Below are 12,978 nucleotides of genomic sequence, written 5' to 3'. Positions count from 1 at the left end.
AAGGCTGCTCCCCTCTCAGGGGAGCAGCCTTACCAGGCCACAGAGGATGACAATGCAGCCACTCCTGATGTGATCTGATAGACTAAGATCAGAAGGAAGGAAAAGAGGACCTCCTTATCAGTGGACTTGGGGAAGAGCATTCGTGAAGAAGGGGTAGGGAGGGTGGGACCGGGAGGGGAGGAGGGAGGGGCTTAAGGGGGGATACAAAGTGAATAAAGTGTAAGTAATAAAAAAATAAATTGGAAGGGAAGAAGTCAAAGTATCTCTATTTGCAGATGATATGAAATATACATAAGTGACCCCAAGATTCTACCAGAGAACTACTACAGCTTCACCTTCAGCAAAGTGGCTGGATACAAAATGAACTCAAAAATGTCACTTTACACAAGTGACAAAAGGACTGAGAAAGAAACTAGGGAAACAACACCCTTCACAATAGCTACAAATAATATAAAGTGTCTTGCTATAATGCTAACCAAGCAAGTGAAAGACCTATATATATGGCAAGAAGTTCAAGATTTTAAAGAAGGAAAGCAATTGAAGAAGATTTTAGAAGATGGAAAGATCTCCCATGATTTTGGGTGGGTAGGATTAACATGCACAAGATCCTTGTTTCAGTCCCATGAATGAATGAATGAGTGAATGGATGGATGGATAGATGGATGGATGGATGATAAGAGGGGGGAAAGGAAGGTATGTATGAGGGGTGGGAAGAGGGCAGGAGGGGGAGGAAAGAAGGAAATCGTCTCAATTGTGGTCGCATGGATAGACTTAGAACACATTATGTTAAGTGAAAGAAGTTAGACACAGAGAGATAAAGACCAGCTGTTCACATACAGGGGGGCAGGAGGTAAAGTTGTTTCCAAGGAGGTAAAAAGTGGAACAGCCACCACTAGGGGTTCAAAAGTAGTGAAGCGACAGAAAACTGAGATGGGTTATACAGCAGGCATCAAAATATAGTACGTAGGAGGAAGCAATCCTAGTGTTTACTACAATAGTAGGGTGGCTGTCCTTTGCAACTGTTTATCATATACCTCAAGATAGGGAGAAGATAAAAGCCTCAAGTTTCCTAACATGAAAACTGCTAATTACCCTGATTTAAATGCTACAGATTGCACTTCATAAATACATGTAATCCTAAGAAAATAAAGATATTTAAAAGAAAAAAATATTAATATAACTTAATATTTGATAATAACTCTCAAGGAAACTGCAGAAATGGTTCCTCAATAGACTCACCCATCCATGGAGCGTCTCCTCAGCTGTGACTCTTGGGACACGAGGAAAGAGCTGGGATTATATTTTATAAACTATGACTCCTGGAGTTAGAGAGGACAGTCCTCCCCAGCGTCCTGCACTGTTCACGCAGATGAGAAGAGCCAGATCAGAGAATCCTTTGGGAAGCTTGTGCCTGTCTGCCAAACACGCAGAGTGTGATTCACTTCCAACAGGCAAAATCATGACCAGGAAGGGTGGGTTGGGCTGGAGGATGAGAACTCTGGAATAAGAAGTTGAATTGAATTGTGTCAGAAGATGTGCATAAAAAGTAAGCTGGAAAGAATGAACAATATGTTTCAGAAAATAAAAAGAAAAATGTTCTGAGAATTTCAGGGAGCAGATAAGCTCTTCTTTTTCTTTTTCTTTTTTTTACATTAATCACATTTTATTCACTTTGTATCCCAGCTGTAGCCCCCCCTCATTCTCTCCCAATTTTACTCTCCTTCTTTCCCTCATCTCCTCCCATGCCCCTCTCCAAGTCCACTGATAGGGAAGTCCACCTCCCCTTCCATATGACCCTAGCTTATCAGGTCTCATCAGGTCTCATCACTGGCTGCAATGTCCTCCTCTGTGGCCTGGCAAGGTTTCTCCCCTCTCAGGAGGAGGTGGTCAAAGAGCCAGCCACTGAGTTCACATCAGAGACAGTCCCTGTTCCAATGAACTCACTTGGAGACTGAGCTGCCATGGCTACATCTGAGCAGGGGTTCTAGGTTATCTCCATGAATGGCCCTTGGTTGGAGTATCAGTCTCCAAAAATAACCCTGAGCCCAGATATTTTGGTTCTGTTGCTCTCCTTGTGGAGCTCCTGTCCTCTCCAGGTCTTACTATCTCCCCCTTCTTTCATAAGATTCCCTGCATGCTGCCCAAATTTGGTTATGAGTCTCAACATCTGCTTTGATACACTGCTAGGTAGAATCTTTCAGAGGCCCTCTGTGGTAGGCTCCTGTTCTGTTTCTTGTTTTCCCCTTCTTCCAGTGTCCATACCATTTGTCTTTCTAAGTGAGGATTGATCATCTTACCCAGGGTCCTCCTTCTTGTCTAGCTTCTTTAGGTGTACAAATTTTAGTAGGTTTATCCTATCTTATAAGACTAGTATCCACTTATAAGTGGGTATATACTGTGTGTGTCTTTCTGTTTCTAGGATACTTCACTCAGGATGATTTTTAGACGACTCAGCTCTTAAGAACACTGTCTGCTCTTCCAGAGGCCCTGAGTTCAATTCCCAGCAACCACATGGTGGCTCACAACCATCTATACGGGGATCTGATGCCCTCTTCTGTCACGCAGGATAAGCTCTTCAAACAGTTTCCCGTTTGGGATATTTTTACATGAAATTCTTGCAGCTTTAGGCCAACCTCTGGAAATCTATTAATGGATTTTACCAAATGGCCACAGTAAGAAAGAAATATATGCAATATGATTGTCTTGTCAATGATAGACAAAGATATTGAGGACAGTAGGAATACAAATGGATGACATGAGCCCCCATGGAAAAATCTACAACTCATACTATGTATAACAACAAAAGACTGAAAGGCTTTTCCAAAGCAACACAGGAATGTCCACTCTCACCATTTCTGTTTAGTATTGTATTTAAAGCCCTAGAATGATAATATGTTAATAAAGAAAATAAAAGTCATCTAAATTGAAAAAAAAAAAAAAAAGAAAGAAATTCTTGCAGCTTACAGGCTGAGCTCTAGGGGGCAGCAAAGACACAGGCTCGTTGATAAGAAATCCGCATTCTGGTTACCAATATTTATTGTATGTTTTGCCATTTTTTTTATGACTGGTGCGTGGGTTTAAATAGTGTGGATTATTTAGAGAAACATAGAATTTTAGGGCTTAGAAAACTGTAATGTCAAATTAATTCGGCCTTGTAGTCTTGTATAACTGGAGGAGGCTTTGTGAGCAGAAATGCTTCCCTAGAATCATCAGTTAGATGGTAGCACAAAGCCCCCACACACACACTTCACAAACCTTTCAATGTAGTTTCTCGCTTTTCCTCAAGGTGTAGAGGCAAACAATGTTTTTCCACTCAGAAATCATTCAGTCATTATGGAGATTTGAGCTTAGACACATATTTATCCCCGGTGAAAAAGGACTGATTGGCTTGGGTAAGCCTGAGGCTGGTGTTTTTAAACTGCCTTAATTAAACTTGGACAGAGGAATTTCTACACCGAGCCAGATTAATTTAAATTTTCCCAGCCAATACCTGCAGGCTTTGGACTCTAGGTGGCGACAAAGGACCTCTGTTTTGCTATCGCATCAGTCCCCGGAAAATAACTAGCAGTTGAGACTTCCGTGGACTAACATCATTTTCCCTTAGATAAGCTGCCGACCAGGGCTTGGTGCCCGCTGCTCATCTGCTGTAACTGTTTATCTAGAAAGAGAATTTTCATTGATTTTTTTTTTTTTTTTTGAGTTCATAGCATTCATGTGCCCGCTGTCTGTGGTCTTTCCTGAGCCCATTTCCTAGGCCAATCACATTGTATGTCTGCTTCTCCCGGGTCGCCACTCACTACGTAAACAGGAACAAAGGGCCAACCCGAAAGTAAGAAACAACAGGTTCAGTTCTGTAGATTGAGAAAAGGCGGTAGGCACACATTGAGTTTCTTCTGGCTTGGTGATACCAGGAGAGAAAAGTCTCTTCAAAGGGAGAATCCAGTCAGGAAAGGAACCGGGGAAAGCGGATCAGGCAGAGGGACCAGGGAACTGCGAGGGTGATGGAGGGGGGAATATGATTTTTAAATGAACTGCATATGTATAGAAATGCCATAACAAAACCCATTATGTGTATATGAAATGATATATATCAGACATCATATATATGTATATATCATTAGCATATAATGACAAAGATGCATTTTCAGAAAAGGTGGTCCAAGAGGTGGCATGAGGAGCTGGTGAAAGTGAAGAACTGAGAATTCACCTGCTCAACTACTGGGTCTCAATTGCTCAAGGTGGACTGTCGCCTCCATCGATCAACACCTGAGCAGGCTGTGCTGTGACTGGCAATATGACCTCCCTCACTCTCTGACAGGCCTGCCAACTGATTTCAGTGGCTGAACTAGGAGTCTTACAGTTGGCAAATAAACAACCGCCGTGTCTCCCACAGCCTGCTTTTCCTCCTCTTCCCCTTGCCAGCCAGAATCTGCAGTGCCTCTGAGGACGCTGGGTAGGAAGGTGACATGGCGTGGCATGAAAGAGCACGCATTTTGGAGGCAATTGCAGTGAGCTTCTCCCTCCCCCTCCCCTAAGTCTTTAAAACATGACTTTAAATTTTGTAGTCTACAAATATGTCCTTATTATGGAAACTCGAGTTATATAGACGAGAGTAAAGGCCTTAGCCTCCCCCAGCTGACATTCCTCTAAGATAGGCCTTACTTTGAAGCTTGCTTTCCAGTCATCCTGGCAGGTCTGGGAGTCTTCTTATTTGAGTACTTTTTATCTCCGTGTCATTCTGCAGAAGTTCTATAGGACACAGTCTTTACTCCCGAGATATGCATTCTCCAAAAGAATTGTACATTTTTTCACACTAATGCTTTTCATTTCACAGTATTCACAAAAACAGAGATGTAGGCTGGTGAGATGGCTCAGCAGGCAAAGGCACTAGCTACCAAGCCTGATAGCCTGTGTTTGAATGCTGGAAGAAGAGAACTAACTCCCTAAAATTGTCCTCTGACTTCTGTATGCATACTGTTGCATCCTTGTGAGGACAGACAGACTCATGTGTGTGTGTGTGTGTGTGTGCGCACACACACAATGTAAACCATTTTAAAATTTTAGTACCTAATCATTGGATATTTAGATCACAGCCAATTTTTTACGATCATTCCGTTTAAATATTGAACTCAATGTCTCCTTCCACTTAGCATTTTCCACTGCCTCCGTACTTGGGAATGACAGCCAGAAACGCAGGCTTCCTACCTTTCGTCAATCTTCAGAGAGTTGAGAGACTTCAGAATGCTCACTCCCCTTCCCGCAAGGCGCCGGGATCTTCGTTGAAGATGAGCAGAAAAGATCTTAAGAGACAAATGGTGAATGGTTCAAGAAAACAGTGTTTGCCAGACGCCGCACAACGCATGCGCATATGAACTCATAGAAAGGGTCACAGCCTTCGTGAGACTTGCTCAAGCTCAGAACCGGCAAAATCCCCCCCCCCCCCCCCCCCCCCCCCCCCCCCCCCCCCCCCCCCCCCCCCCCCCCCCCCCCCCCCACCCCCCCCCCCCCCCACCCAACCACCCAAACACCCCCCCCCCCCCCCCCCCGTCTAGAAGAGGAGGCAGGTGCCAAAGCCAGCCCTAGCCGGAAAATAGTGATACTTGATTGCTGCTGGTAGAAAGACAGTTTTCTTCAGCGTTGTGACTGACACCTACTCTATGCGGAGAAGACCTCGTGCCCAGGCTGCTGCTCCATACAAAATGCACTTTGATGAGTTTGTTTGTTTGTTTGTTTGCTCGTTTTAATGGAGGGGGAGGAATCTCGAAAGAATTGGAGGAGGGAAATGAATATCATCCAAAACACTGTATGAAATTCTCAAAGAATTTATTAAAACGTTATTTAAAAAAAAAAATTAGGTCTTTGACAAGCAGCATAGCTTCATAGTTTTGACTCAGACACAGATGGCACTGCACGTGTGTGTGTGTGTGTGGACACACACAGAATGCAACTTCCTCAACCCGTGCTGAGACCCCACTCCCCCAGCCAAATAACAGGCCAAATAATAATGTCTCTAGAACCTGTTACGAGAAGGAGCAGTGCAAGCCTACAAGTGAAGTTCATTCCAAGCCAGGTTTTGTAAAGAAAAAGCTGCTCTCATAGGATTCACCCATGCCTGGCTCAAAGGAAGGCAGGGCTTCACTGCAATTGATTGGGCTAAAGGAGCCCTTAACATCATAAATACTTGGGCACTCATCGCCTCCTCTGGGTGACTGACAGAGGTCTTCAAATCACCATTCATCATGGAAAGTACTTGGCACCGAATTATTGAGAATTCAGAGCCTTCAGGATTACAATCAATTAAACCTATAAATAGAAATGCTCCCCCCCCCCCCAATGATTTCTCACAAAGTGATAGCCTAATGGCTCCTGAATCGGGCTGGAGTTTATAAACAGACACAGCCACATGCCAGTGCTGGAAAAGATATCGGAATGATGCCATGGGCTTTAAGTAAAGCATGGGGTTGAGTCTTTATTTTGCCCTTCTGAAACTACAAGGGGATCAGAAGACAGAACCTCCACCCTTGACACTAATCAAACATCACTATACCTCAGTATCTAAAACATTAAACACGAAGTCTTTGCTGGCAAGAGGAAGCAGGGCCATGACTAACGCTCACTGCAAATTAAGTGAAGCCTGAGCAGTGGCAGCTTTCCTGTTTCCACAGGGTAAGCCAATCTGGACATTCTAAAGATAAATTGCTTTTCCTAGAAATTCAACTGCTAGGCTCCGAGTCTTTAGAGAGTTTGGCATCTGATGTGGACTGCAGGTCTGTCATAGGTCAACATCTGCCATCTTTGGGGTATCCAAGAGGAAGACTGCCCCTCTCTGTTTCTTTGTCTCTGCTTCCCCCACCCTACCCTCCACACCAGCCCCCCATGGGCCAAGAAGGGGAGGGAAGCAGTACTGTGCGTTTGTATAACACCATCCCCTGTGGTATCTGTGATGTTCCGTGCTCTTCCTGCCTGAGATGGGACCCGAAAAACTCCCTCAGCTTCACTGGGAAAATAGTGATGCTCAAAAGGGTGAATAGCTTCTGGCCACTCAGCAAGACTCAGCAAGGCCAAGACTGGGACAGGGGGAGTCTTTCTTTCTTTCTTTCTTTCTTTCTTTCTTTCTTTCTTTCTTTCTTTCATCATTCTCTCCTTTCTTTATTCTTCATTCACGTGTTGGCCCAAAACTTCCTCTTCGTTGCTGGTTTAAAACATGTCTGTCACATGTTTCATAACCACAAAAACTTTCCCTATGGCCAGGTCCTGAGGAGAACTTTGTCTTCAATCATTCACTTCTGATATCACAGGGAGCTGAGACTGAGTCTCTGGGGAATTTGTGCTGGGAGTCTGAAGGTGAAAGGTCATCCTCTGCTCCCCCCCTCGGTGGCTTGTCAACTAGCCTCTCACCATTGATCAATCAACCCCTGACCACCGACTGCCTTCCATGTGGCTTGCCGATTCTGTCCACAGGGCTCTTCCTTTCCACCCTTCTGTCCTCCCCTGCAGCACCTCCCGGTTCCCCCACCATTCTTTTTCTGACATACTCACCTCATTTGTCCTCCCGGATCCCCACAGTTACACTAATTCTAACCTCAGGAATTAAACAGTAACTTTCTGCTGATGTGGAAGCTGCCATGAATTTGCACTCAGCACTTCGTGCTGTTGCTTATCCACAAATGGGGGTGTTTATGCGGTTATATGTCAGGAGAAAACTTGAAGATTATAAAGCAGCCAATTTTCTTCTCCAAAATAAGGAAACAACCCCCAAAAAAGTCAAATGGCTCTTCTTGGTTGTGTAATTACAGACAAAATATTACTAACCAGATTTCTGACACTTCATATGCTATTTTCTCCTGGATGAAGGCACCAGCTTCTACTTGTAATTCTTACTAAATGATAGTCATTTATATTTTACAAAAGGGTACATTTTTTAATTTAAAAATTATACTTTTCAATTTTATTAGTTTAAAACATGTTTAACCCATATAGTATTTTTGAAATAATTTCCCCTAAAAGTTAAAGTAATATGTGTTTAATGTATAAAACTTGGAAAGTGATGAAACTTATAAAGAAAAACTTATCCAGTATCAGGAATTAGAGATCATCACATTTAACATTTTAGTATATCACTGTCTAAGTTTTCTTAAATTAATTAATTAGTTAATGAATTTGCTTACTTAATTATGCTCTGACTTCATGAACACTTGCACACCAGAGAAGGCATCAGCTCTCCTTATAGGTGGTTGCGAGCCACCGTGTGGTTACTGGGAGTTGAACTCAGGACCTCTGGCCAGAGTAGACCGTGTTCTTGACCACTGAGCCATCTCTCCAGCTTTCACCGTCTAAATTTAATTAATTTTTTTTTTACATTGTGGAAATTCTGTTGATTCTAGAATTTCATATTCCAGGAATTATGATGACATTTTAAATCTCTACTGTGTCATTATAAATTCTTTGTGCACATGATATAAATAGATATCTCTAGGCCATAACTTGATATAACTGTTATTTCCAGCAAGCTCTGACCCTGAATATTTTAGCCCACTCCCATTTTTCCAATCCCTTAAGCAAGCAAACTACAATGAAATCTATGCATTTATTTTGTACACTTCTGTGGTTTCCTGTGGTTTTCTAGAAGGGAAGTGGGTCAAAACATATTTTCATTTTTAGGGTCTTTGATGTATTTTGTTCAGTTTTAAGAACTTGATGACAACCCAGACCCACCATCAGGCTTTGAAATACTTCTTAGGGTATTTTTCTAGAATCACTAACTCATTTTTATCCATTGAATCCTGGCAAGAATGAACCAAGAATCCAGCTTGAATCATCATTGTGGTTCAGGCTCTGCCAAAGGGTTATGGCCTTTCCTCAAAGGCCTGCAGAACTGGCCCTGGGGTGACCAAAGGGCTGGCTTATGGGCAAGCACCACCTGGTCACCTCAAGAATAGCCCTCTTCTTCAGTTGTCTCCTTTCTACTCTTCACAGCAAGCTGATGACAGGGGCTCATTTTGCTGTCTCATCCATAGACAAGTCAACGTTTAGATCACTAAATATAGCTTTCTAATTTTATGAGAAGTCAATAAATTTCCCTGGGAGAGTGGCTAATTTATTACTTCTAGTACATCATAGATTTTCCCAATCAGAACACTCAGAAGAAAAAGAAGGTGCCACTATAATTAGACAAAGACAACTGATATCATGCTGGGCTGAATAGCTATTCCACTTCTATGACACCACCCTTCTCTCCCAGGCCCTCTGCATGAGAGGAAAGGAGTATGTCTAGAGACAAATTTACCTTCCTTGAGCATAGCTAATGTGTGTGAGGGGCATAGACAGACTGAAGCATGGGCAGGAATCTGGAGACAGGGAACAAGCTCGTAAAACCAGTCAGTCAGAGATGGACCTACACGGGTAAGTCCAGATGCCACTGCAGGCCTGTGCCTGTTGTCTTCCCTCTATTGTCTTTAAGCTAAAAATAAAAACAAAACCAGAAAAAAACCAAGTAGATAAAATTTAATAGATTGGACAAAATCAGCCTGGCAAAAATTTTACTTCTAGTGAAATCATCCTTACTAGGTTGAAATTCTAAGATTTTTTTTTTTCATTTTTGCTTGAGTGTTTTCATTTGACTGGAGGTCTTTTATTATATTTATTTAGCTTCTGTGTATGTGTGTGTACTCACGTGTACCACAGAGTACATGTGAAGGTCACAGGACAAGTTGTGGGAGAAGGCTGCCTCTTTCACCCATGTTGGGTCTCAGGAACTAACTCAGGTTGTCAGGCTTGGTGGAGAATGCCTTTAGCCACCAAGTGCCAGCCCTGGTGGTCTGTTTTTGTTTTTTTTTTAAAAAATACAATTAATGCATTTGCTGCCTAAGTAAAAAGTTTAGTGTCATTAAAAGAATTATTCTCAGTGTGTGAGTGTTGAGCACTGAAAATTCCAGAGACAGAAGTTATTGACAGAAAGTTAACGGAAGTTCTGTTCTTCAAGGCTGTGTGCCCAAGATGTTTGTTTGTCTTCAAGTGGGAATTTTCCCAGAGCTGGGAGGAATTTAGGAAATTATTGGTTCAGCCTCTTACCTCCGAACAGTTAACCCTAGAAGTCCAAACATATTTGTGAGGGACTTAGAGATCTCCAAGTAAGCATGCCACAGAGGATCTTCCTGGGCTGAACAGACTCTGGCTCCTGCCTATCACACATCTCCCACCACATTCAGGGATGCTGCCATGCCTCCAACACCCATTGATTCTGACTGACTGTGATAGCTGACATCTTTGGATTCCTAAGTGTGTACCAAGCAGTTTCCTAAACACTCGTGTTACTGTGTAAGTTTTGATGAGATGGCTGAGTTTTCTTATTGTATTACATTTGCGTGTTTGCCTGTGCTGCGTGTGTGTGTGTGTGTGTGTGTGTGTGTGTGTGTATGAGGTAGTTTGCATTCATATTATTTTTATAGGAATTAGAGGTAAAGTGAAGTGGGTTGTCCAAGTTCTACACACCCCAGCAGAGTGCTGCAGTTAGCACCAAGACACCCCTCTCTGTAGGACGGCGTCTTCTCCACTGTGTCAGCACATTCTTCACCTCTGGAGACGAAGCCCAAGCCCTGTACCAGTGGCCTGTGCATCTGGAGACCAGACTTCGTTCAGGGCTGGAGTCAGGCACACCCTGTACTCTGACTCCTCAATGGCTTCCTCTTACACTGTCCTCCCTCTGTACACAGTAAAACTGGGGGCTAAGGACCGCCTAATCTCTGATTTCCAGCACATGCACGGCTGCATGGCTTCCAGCACAGTAAAATGCACTTTGCCAGCAACAAAGTGCCTATTTGCTGTGTTGGCACTACTGTTTGGAGATGTCTAATTCATAGGCTGCGCCAGCAGAGACAGGGGAGAGAAGGTTGTGAGGCACATTGGTGACTTTATCATGAACCTGGTGTTTGGAACTGAATGTTTTAAACCACAGCTCAGTCAAGACTCAACAGTTTAAGAGCCAAAGAAATTCATTGTTATGCCAGTGTGCATAACACTGGTCATCATAGGTCACTTTCAATACCTAAGGCTTCTTCACTGGCAGGTGCCATAAAACATTTGTTTATCTCTCTTTTCCCAACGGAAAGAAGAAAGCGCTGTCATAAAACAAAGTACTAATGGGGGTTTGCTTTCACCAGAGACGGTGTTGGAACAAGTCTGACTTCCATTTCAGATTTTGTTTTCAATAGCTAGCACACATATGTACCAGGGCCTGGGGGGGGGTGGATAGAGGTATGGAGGGGGACAGAAAACTAACAAGAAACAGGAACCTCACAAAACAGCGTTAAATACTAATTCTGTACATCCCTTGACACTGGAATTGGCCCCCAACACATTTAGGACATTTTGTAGCTAATGAGTCTTACTATCTGCATTATAAAATGTTTGGGATCTCTCATGGAGCGGGTGAGATGTCGGTGAGATGTGGAGCCGATGAGTAAATTATGCCCTTTGTTTGATAAGAAAATCAAAGCATGTTTATTACATTAATAAATTAATTAATTGATTATCTGATTGAATTATTCTCTGACACCCTGGCACCTGCAAGTATAAACATGCATAAACACACACAAATAAATGTAATAAAATAAGAAGACCCTCCCAGCTCATCAGCTGGATTTTCGGTTTGTGTTAATTAGGCATGACCCTCCCTGTGTGCCAAGGACTGTGTGGATAAAGTTTTGCACTCCATGGGCATTGCTGGTGATATGAGGTCAGTGTGAGGAGGAGGCTTTTCCTCGATAGATCTGCTGTCTAGCTGTGCTGGCAAGATGCATACAGAAGGCAGAAACGACAGCCACCCCATTGTTCTCGTGAAACTAGTGAAAGCAGAGAGGTGGCAAGATGAAGGCAGAAAGGAGAATGCTGCAGCGATCTGAGAGCAAGTATGGTGCTCCAGGGCCCTGATGGCTGCTGTTGGGCTTTTCAGCGCTTCTTCTCTCCCGTCACAACCCTCAAGAGCTGCATGGTGTTGGCTCACCCCGCTCCACCTTGGCACTTCCTCTAACTTCCAGTTAGTCTTGCTTTTCAGAGACGTCCATGAGCAGTTCCTGAGCCTGTTCTCAGCTTCTGGGGCTTGCTTTCTGTTTTTGGAACCACCGAAAAACACTGATTTTTTTTTCTGCCTTGATTTTCTGGAGAGCCCATACACAAGAAGACTCTTCAGAATCGATGCAGTCAGCACTTTCTTCATCGATGTAAGTCTCCAAATTCTTAACTGATACTCGTTTCCTGGGCGCAGAAGACACTTGGAGGAGGCGGGACAAGATGTCAGAGCTGCAGCATCACAGAAAGCAGAAACCACCGTGACAATGTGGAGCCAGCCGCCAGGCGGTCCTTTCAGAGACATTGGCCAAGCACAAGGCCTACCGGGAGTTTCGGTCTTTGTGTCTACGAAACGGTGATATCAGAAAGCACAACTCTCACTGTGACTCATGAGCTCTCTTTCATAAAGTGTCTATGGGGTCAGGGCGAAGGCTCAGCAGGTAGCGGCTACGGTCATAAAAGCCCCCGACCCGAGTTCAACGCTCCAAACCGTGTAAAGGTGGAGAGAGAGCGCCACCTCCCCAAGACTGTCTGCTGACCAGCACGTGTGCACTGTGGCGATGCACACCTCTCTCACGTACAATACTCACTCACATACAGTAACAGCCGTGTGTACTGTGGCACCCACACACACCCACTACACACTCACATGTGATAACAGTCATGAGTAAGCAATCTTTAAGTGCTTGGGACAAAGTCATTCTTTTGTATAAGTATGGAAATAATGGCCTAAAAGAGGCACTCGTTGGTCCCGGATGCTATACAGTGCTGCAGACAGAGATTCAGTCCATTTAGAAGATTCTTTGTGACAATCAATGTCACAAAAATAACAGGAAGGTCCTCGTGGAGCAGTAATATCAAGGAATGACTATGAAACCTGGTGTGTGAAAAGCAATGAAGGATAAGGCATTC

Source organism: Psammomys obesus, unplaced genomic scaffold (genome assembly GCF_907164565.1).
Source record: "Psammomys obesus unplaced genomic scaffold, mPsaObe1.curated_primary_1811, whole genome shotgun sequence".
NCBI lineage: Eukaryota > Metazoa > Chordata > Mammalia > Rodentia > Muridae > Psammomys > Psammomys obesus.
This window is presented reverse-complemented; position numbering follows the sequence as displayed.